Here is a 9,668-nt window from a genome sequence, read left to right on the forward strand (position 1 = left end):
ATGGCTGTCAATGAGCTCAGAATTTGTAGTGGCATTTGTGATCGTGCCCATAGCGGTCCCTTGGCTTTGTAATCATTTTAAATGTATATAAATCTGTGTTTTATTATTTTAGTTTAAAACACTCTTTTCTGTTGTTTTCCACAATATACGTTTCAGTTTTCCTGCTCTGGCTTTAAATATGATATATGAAAAGAAACAAATTGAACAAAACAATATCATCAGTATTAAGATATCATGACATGAGAGTGTCCCCAAGGTCAGCTTTGTAACAATGCATACAATAGTCCTTCAGTTCTCATCACTACAATCTCCCTTAATGAGTTTCTGTTCCCACATGTTCCTTCTGTTTACTATTTTTCAGTATTTCTGGTTGAAAAAAGTCAGTGGAATTTACCAGTGAGTAATTTACAATATGTGTTTTTGATGTCTCAGAATTTGTACTAATTTTTCAAAATGATTAGATATTTTCATTGTAAAAATTTCTTCATGTCTTTAGCGATTTCTTAAGAATTTACACACTACTGGATGCAATTATATCCTGTAAAATATCTGCTCCTTTCATTGCATTATGAATTCATGATGTCACAGAGACTGTTCGTATTACCTTTTTAGTCTTTTTGGTGTATTCCGGTGCCCTACTACTACTCTGTTCCCTGAGTGGGGGAAGGGTACAGACTGAGTGAGGATTCAGGAGCTAAGGCAAGCTATGTGGCCCCGGCATCTTCACCATCAGAAGTAATCCGGGGAACGGGGCTAGCTATGGCACTCCTTGCATTAGGTCCTGGAACACCTAACAACAGATTCTTGACACCTATATGGCAGAACATAGTTCATTTGTGTCATTATTGTGAGCTCAAGCTGCCAACCCATCCAGATATGTCTGCAAATCTGCATGTCCCCGTATACTGTATGTGTCACCCTCTTCTGTTAAGTGCCCATATATACATGCAGGTTTGACCCCATGGAAGATGTCATATAGTTGTATGGCAGCTACAATTAGTCACATGCAATGTGGCTGCCATATCTCATCAGTATACATTGCAGCCACCTGCCAGTCATATGCCCCCATATACAGTGCACTTAATTAGCATACACAGTATGTATAAGCACTATATACTGTATATTGCCTATTATACTGTATGCCCTGATATAAAGCACAGTCACTTGCCATTTATATAACTTGCAGCCACCCACTCACCCCATAGATTGACTGCGATATGACAATTCCTTTAAAGGGGATTCCTTATCCCACAATATTCAGGAATTCTTCAGTTAGGTACATGACACATTACTTTCCTTAAAGGGATACACATTCCTCATCAACTAAAGATAAAACATAAGGTGTAACATGATATAACAAATAAGAACCAGTACGACCAGTTACTCCACTGGTCTTATGGTATGTTTCTACTTTCAGGTTATTTTATGCACATTTTGAAGCCAAAGCCAAGTGTGAATTCATAGAAAGAGGAAACCTTGGGGGTGAATTCATGAAGGCTAGGACCAGTCTCAACCAAAAATCTGCAAGGGCATTAATATTCACATGCTTCTAGATTAATTTGGTGCATCTTCAGGACTCCAAAATCAAAAAATGTTCTGCAGCTGTGCGCCTGAAAAAGCACCCGAGCTGGTGAAACTTTAGACTCTGAGGGTTTTAGCTGCAGCCGCACAGACTTGCCGTAAGTACCGAATATGCGCTCTGCTTCTGGTTATACCATTGATGTAAGTCAATATGAAGTAGTCACAAGATGTCCTTTCGTTCTAACATCTGACAGATGTATGGGTGGGAGAACGGATAGCCTGATGGACTTTCATGGTGGGACTGAATCTTAGGGTTGCACAACCAGTACCAGGAGTGAAGAAAAATACCAAAACTTTAAAAATTCTGTTGACAGTAGTAGCATAGGAAATGCGTTTCAAGCAATGTTGCTCTTATTCATGGCTAGCATCATGAAGTATCCGACCAAACAGAATGCAAATGAAAGCCAAATGATAAACCAGACCAATAATGAAAAACATTATCACCACCATGTCTGATTTGAGGTTCTGACTTACCTACTTCCAAATTACCAATAGACTTTAGTGTTCCACGCAGTCATTATTTGTATCATGGGGTCATGCTGTTACAGAAGCAAAGATCTTGGATATCAGACACAGCCAGACTCCACACAGAAAAGGCAGAAATGGTTTATTACCGTCTCTGACTTTTGTATTGCTGTATGCACAGCACTGAGAGAGTATAAAGTATAGAAAGCTCCAACAACTCTCATGTTATCACCGGGTGCAGGAACCTTTTTTGTCCAATGAAACCTACCGTATTTTTCGGACTATAAGACGCACCGGACTATAAGGCGCACCCAGGTTTTAGAAGTGGAAAATAGGGAAAAAAATATTTGAAGCAAAAAAAAATGTGGTAAAATATTTAATAACATAAATAACATACTATTATATGTGGTGTTATTATATATAATAGTATGTTCTTATGTTGGAAGCTGCGGTGTCTGTACAGTACTATATGAAGACACTGGAGGGTGAGTATAAGAATGGGGGCACAGGGCTTATATTGAAAGCACCACTCCAGCACTGCAAAATAACACTGGAGTGCTGCTTTAAAATCCCATGGGAGAACTATAACTCCCAGCATGTCCTGCAGATCCTATGACATGCTGGGAGTTATAGTTCACCAAAAGAGTGGCAGAGTGCTTTATTGTGTTTTGTAAAGAATAACCTCTTAATTGTGGGAGCCAGCCACTGTGGTGAGGTAAAAGCTGGAGCATCCCATGGCTGCACACACACACACAGAGCCCTCCCTGTTGTTGCCTTTCCACAGTGCAGGACATAAGAGGAAGCTGCAGATTCTAGGTGGGAGTCTGAAGGACCTGTGATGATGTCAGAAGAGGGAGGGCTCTGAGCTGCCATGTGATGCTCCAGCCCGCCCACTTCTGACATCACACAGGTCCTCCCTGTGCACCACAGACAGCTCAGCGTCCAGCACAGGCAGGTAGGCAGCGATCTCCTGGCCCCTGCTGCTGCTGCTGCCTCCTCTGTTGTGAATTTGGATTCTGGGCTCCCCCGGTGGCTACTGGTGGAATTGAACTGGTGTCTTCATCTTCTCTGTTCACCTGTTCCCATCAAGATGTGGGAGTCGCTATATAACCTTGCTGCTCTGTTAGTTGCTTGCCGGTCAACAATGTTATCAGAAGCCTCTCTGTGCTTGTTCCTGCTCCTAGACAACTACTAGATAAGTTGGACTCTTGTCCATGTTTGTTTTTGCATTTTGTTCCAGTTCACAGCTGTAGTTTCGTTACTGTGTCTGGAAAGCTCTTGTGAACGGGAATTGCCACTCTGGTGTTATGAGTTAATGCCAGAGTTTTAAAGTAATTTCTGGATGGTGTTTTTGATAGGGTTTTCAGCTGACCATGAAAGTGTCCTTTCTGTCTTCTGCTATGTAGTAAGTGGACCTCAAATTTGCTAAACCTATTTTCATACTACGTTTGTTATTTCATCTCAACTCACCGCCAATACATGTGGGGGGCCTCTGTCTCCTTTCGGGGTATTTCTCTAGAGGTGAGCTAGGACTAATATTTTCCTCTGCTAGCTTTATTTAGTCCTCCGGCTGGGCTGGGCATCTAGAATCAACGTAGGCATGCTACCCGGCCACTGCTAGTTGTGCGTTAGGTTTAGTTCATGGTCAGCTCAGTTCCCATCTTCCAAGAGCTAGTTCCTATATATGCTTATGCTATGTTCTCTTGCCATTGAGATCATGACAGTTTGACCGGCCCGCAAAGTGTTAATTGTTTGGGCTGAAGCAGGAGAAAAAGAAGTGTTGAAGGGAAAAATTTTTTTTTTTTTTTTTTTTTTTCCCCTCAGAGTTTTGCTGCCTAGCCCTTAATTGCTGTCTAGCTGCTTCTTACCTCCTCTTAACCCTTGAATGCTCTGTGTCCACCTGTTTGTAATGGATCTTCAGAGTGTAACTGCAGGTTTGAATAATCTCGCCACGAAGGTACAAAATTTGCAAGATTTTGTTTGTCATGCACCTGTATCTGAGCCGAGAATTCCTTTGCCGGAATTTTTCTCGGGGAATAGATCCGGGTTTCAGAATTTTCGAAATAATTGCAAATTATTTTTGTCTCTGAAATCTCGCTCTGCCGGAGACCCTGCACAGCAGGTCAGGATTGTGATTTCCTTGCTCCGGGGCGACCCTCAAGACTGGGCTTTTTCATTGACACCAGGGGATCCTGCGTTGCTCAATGTGGATGCGTTTTTTCTGGCCTTGGGGTTGCTTTATGACGAACCTCATTTGGAGCTTCAGGCAGAAAAAACTTTGATGTCCCTATCTCAGGGGCAAGATGAAGCGGAAATTTACTGCCAAAGATTCCGTAAATGGTCTGTGCTTACTCAGTGGAATGAGTGCGCCCTGGCGGCGACTTTCAGAGAGGGTCTCTCTGATGCCATTAAGGATGTTATGGTGGGGTTCCCTGTGCCTGCGGGTCTGAATGAGTCCATGACAATGGCTATTCAGATCGATAGGCGTTTGCGGGAGCGCAAACCAGTGCACCATCTGGCGGTGTCCACTGAGAAGTCGCCAGAGAGTATGCAGTGTGATAGAATTCTGTCCCGAAGCGAGCGGCAGAATTTTAGACGGAAAAATGGGTTGTGTTTCTATTGTGGTGATTCTACTCATGTTATATCAGCATGCTCTAAGCGCACTAAAAAGCTTGGTAAATCTGTTTCCATTTGCACCTTACCGTCTAAATTTATTCTATCTGTGACCCTGATTTGCTCTTTGTCATCTATTACCACGGACGCCTATGTCGACTCTGGCGCCGCTTTGAGTCTTATGGATTGGTCCTTTGCCAAACGCTGTGGGTATGATTTAGAGCCTTTGGAGACTCCTATTCCTCTGAAGGGGATTGACTCCACCCCATTGGCTAATAATAAACCACAATACTGGACACAAGTAACTATGCGTATTAATCCGGATCACCAGGAGATTATTCGCTTTCTGGTGCTGTATAATCTACATGATGATTTGGTGCTAGGATTGCCTTGGCTGCAATCTCACAACCCAGTCCTCGACTGGAGAGCTATGTCTGTGTTGAGCTGGGGATGTAAGGGGGCTCATGGGGATGTACCTGTGGTTTCCATTTCATCATCCATTCCCTCTGAAATTCCTGAGTTCCTGTCTGACTATCGTGACGTCTTTGAAGAATCCAAGCTTGGTTCGTTACCTCCGCACCGAGAGTGCGATTGTGCCATAGATTTAATCCCGGGTAGTAAATACCCAAAGGGTCGTTTATTTAATCTGTCTGTGCCTGAACATGCTGCTATGCGAGAATATATAAAGGAGTCCTTGGAAAAGGGACATATTCGTCCATCGTCATCTCCCTTAGGAGCCGGTTTTTTCTTTGTGTCAAAAAAAGACGGCTCTTTGAGACCATGTATTGATTATCGGCTTTTGAATAAAATCACGGTTAAATATCAATACCCATTGCTGTTGCTGACTGATTTGTTTGCTCGCATAAAGGGGGCCAAGTGGTTCTCTAAGATTGACCTTCGTGGGGCGTATAATTTGGTGCGAATCAGGCAGGGGGATGAGTGGAAAACCGCATTTAATACGCCCGAGGGCCACTTTGAGTATTTAGTGATGCCTTTTGGTCTTTCTAATGCTCCGTCAGTTTTCCAGTCCTTTATGCATGATATTTTTCGCGATTATTTGGATAAATTTATGATTGTGTATCTGGATGATATTCTGATTTTTTCGGATGACTGGGACTCTCATGTCCAGCAAGTCAGGAGGGTTTTTCAGGTTTTGCGGTCTAATTCTTTGTGTGTGAAGGGTTCTAAGTGTGTTTTTGGGGTACAGAGGATTTCCTTTTTGGGATATATTTTTTCCCCCTCTTCCATTGAAATGGATCCTGTCAAGGTTCAAGCTATTTGTGATTGGACGCAGCCCTCTTCTCTTAAGAGTCTTCAGAAATTTTTGGGCTTTGCTAACTTTTATCGTCGATTTATTGCTGGTTTTTCGGATATTGCTAAGCCATTGACCGATTTGACTAAGAAGGGTGCTGATGTTGCTGATTGGTCCCCTGATGCTGTGGAGGCCTTTCGGGAGCTTAAGCGCCGTTTTTCCTCTGCCCCTGTGTTGCGTCAGCCTGATGTTGCTCTACCTTTTCAGGTTGAGGTCGACGCTTCTGAGATCGGAGCTGGGGCAGTGTTGTCGCAGAAAAGTTCTGACTGCTCCGTGATGAGGCCTTGTGCCTTCTTTTCCCGTAAATTTTCGCCCGCTGAGCGGAATTATGATGTTGGGAATCGGGAGCTTTTGGCCATGAAGTGGGCTTTTGAGGAGTGGCGCCATTGGCTTGAGGGGGCCAGACATCAGGTGGTGGTATTGACTGACCACAAAAATTTGATTTATCTTGAGACCGCCAGGCGCCTGAATCCTAGACAGGCGCGCTGGTCATTATTTTTCTCTCGGTTTAATTTTGTGGTGTCATACCTACCGGGTTCTAAGAATGTTAAGGCGGATGCCCTTTCTAGGAGTTTTGAGCCTGACTCGCCTGGTAACTCTGAGCCCACAGGTATCCTTAAGGATGGAGTGGTATTGTCAGCCGTTTCTCCAGACCTGCGGCGGGCCTTGCAGGAGTTTCAGGCGGAGAGACCTGATCGTTGCCCACCTGATAAACTGTTTGTTCCTGATGATTGGACCAGTAGAGTCATCTCTGAGGTTCATTCTTCTGCGTTGGCAGGTCATCCTGGCATTTTTGGTACCAGGGATTTGGTGGCAAGGTCCTTCTGGTGGCCTTCCCTGTCACGAGATGTGCGAGGCTTTGTGCAGTCTTGTGACGTTTGTGCTCGGGCCAAGCCTTGTTGTTCTCGGGCTAGTGGATTATTGTTGCCCTTGCCTATTCCTAAGAGGCCTTGGACGCACATCTCGATGGATTTTATTTCAGATCTGCCTGTTTCTCAGAAGATGTCTGTCATCTGGGTGGTGTGTGACCGTTTTTCTAAGATGGTCCATTTGGTTCCTCTGCCCAAGTTACCTTCTTCTTCCGAGTTGGTTCCTCTGTTTTTTCAAAATGTTGTTCGTTTGCATGGTATTCCTGAGAATATTGTTTCTGACAGAGGGACCCAATTCGTGTCTAGATTTTGGCGGGCATTCTGTGCTAGGATGGGCATAGATTTATCTTTTTCGTCCGCTTTCCATCCTCAGACGAATGGCCAGACCGAGCGGATTAATCAGACCCTGGAGACATATCTGAGGTGTTTTGTGTCTGCTGACCAGGATGATTGGGTTGCTTTTTTGCCATTGGCGGAGTTCGCTCTCAATAATCGGGCCAGCTCTGCCACTTTGGTGTCCCCGTTTTTCTGTAATTCGGGGTTTCATCCTCGATTTTCCTCTGGTCAGGTGGAATCTTCGGATTGTCCTGGAGTGGATGCTGTGGTGGAGAGATTGCATCAGATCTGGGGGCAGGTGGTGGACAATTTGAGGTTGTCCCAGGAGAAGACTCAGCTTTTTGCCAACCGCCACCGTCGTGTTGGTCCTCGGCTTTCTGTTGGGGATTTGGTGTGGTTGTCTTCTCGTTTTGTCCCTATGAGGGTCTCTTCTCCTAAGTTTAAGCCTCGGTTTATCGGCCCGTATAAGATATTGGAGATTCTTAACCCTGTTTCCTTCCGTTTGGACCTCCCTGCATCCTTTTCTATTCATAACGTTTTTCATCGGTCATTATTGCGCAGGTATGAGGTACCGGTTGTGCCTTCCGTTGAGCCTCCTGCTCCGGTGTTGGTTGAGGGTGAGTTGGAGTACGTTGTGGAGAAAATCTTGGACTCTCGTGTTTCCAGACGGAGACTCCAGTATCTGGTCAAGTGGAAGGGATACGGCCAGGAGGATAATTCTTGGGTGAATGCATCTGATGTTCATGCCTCCGATCTGGTTCGTGCCTTTCATAGGGCCCATCCTGATCGCCCTGGTGGTTCTGGTGAGGGTTCGGTGCCCCCTCCTTGAGGGGGGGGTACTGTTGTGAATTTGGATTCTGGGCTCCCCCGGTGGCTACTGGTGGAATTGAACTGGTGTCTTCATCTTCTCTGTTCACCTGTTCCCATCAAGATGTGGGAGTCGCTATATAACCTTGCTGCTCTGTTAGTTGCTTGCCGGTCAACAATGTTATCAGAAGCCTCTCTGTGCTTGTTCCTGCTCCTAGACAACTACTAGATAAGTTGGACTCTTGTCCATGTTTGTTTTTGCATTTTGTTCCAGTTCACAGCTGTAGTTTCGTTACTGTGTCTGGAAAGCTCTTGTGAACGGGAATTGCCACTCTGGTGTTATGAGTTAATGCCAGAGTTTTAAAGTAATTTCTGGATGGTGTTTTTGATAGGGTTTTCAGCTGACCATGAAAGTGTCCTTTCTGTCTTCTGCTATGTAGTAAGTGGACCTCAAATTTGCTAAACCTATTTTCATACTACGTTTGTTATTTCATCTCAACTCACCGCCAATACATGTGGGGGGCCTCTGTCTCCTTTCGGGGTATTTCTCTAGAGGTGAGCTAGGACTAATATTTTCCTCTGCTAGCTTTATTTAGTCCTCCGGCTGGGCTGGGCATCTAGAATCAACGTAGGCATGCTACCCGGCCACTGCTAGTTGTGCGTTAGGTTTAGTTCATGGTCAGCTCAGTTCCCATCTTCCAAGAGCTAGTTCCTATATATGCTTATGCTATGTTCTCTTGCCATTGAGATCATGACACTCCTCCCCCGGACACACAGATTCTCCCCAGAATCAATGCTGGGGAAACTGTGTGTCGCTGCTTAAGTGCAGTATTCATTTGCTGCTCCCGACTCACCGCTCAGCTGATCGGTGGGCGGGGAGCAGCTAATAAATATTCACTGCACTTAATCAGCGGGGCCATGTGGTTTCCCCAGCAGCTGATTCCAGCAGTGGGGACATCCTGAAGTGGGATATCATTGCGATCCTGCTGCTGCCCCCCTCCCCACATGCTATATCCGTACTATAAGACGCACCCACACTTTCCCCCCAAATTTGGAGGAAAAAAAGTGCGTCTTATAGTCGGAAAAATACGGTAGTTTATTCTGCTATGCTGCCAGGAGGCTGCATTCCCACTGTAACTAATATACCAGCCCCAGTTATAGGGGAAATCCCTTTTTTATTTTTAAGCTTTTAATTGTTGAAATGCCCCCAAAGGTCTTTTATGAGCTTATGAGGAAAGGGGGCAAAAAGCCACTGCCAATGCATATCATTATTACTATTGAAAAAAACCCACGATGTGTACAATTAATAATTATTACATAAAAGGGAACGACATTAAAATAAATTTTAGTATTCCTCTGTGGTCATAAAAATTAATTAACGACACACATATTTCTTTTATTTTCCGCTTCGATGTTGCACAATATCAGCAAAAAATTTTTTAAAAATTATGTAAATAACATTCATATTAACCCCTTAATGAGCAGAGGTATTTTTGGTTTTGCATTTTCATTCTTTGCTCCCCTTTTTCCTAGAGCCATAACGTTTTTATTTTTCTGGTCAAAATGGCCATTTAATGGTTTGTTTTTTGCGGGAAAAGTTTTACTTTTGAACTACACCATTGGTTTTACCATGTCATGTACTCGAAAACTGGAACAAAATTCCAAGGGCGGTGAAATTGCAAAAA

This window comes from Ranitomeya variabilis, chromosome 5, assembly GCF_051348905.1.
Source record: "Ranitomeya variabilis isolate aRanVar5 chromosome 5, aRanVar5.hap1, whole genome shotgun sequence".
Lineage (NCBI taxonomy): Eukaryota > Metazoa > Chordata > Amphibia > Anura > Dendrobatidae > Ranitomeya > Ranitomeya variabilis.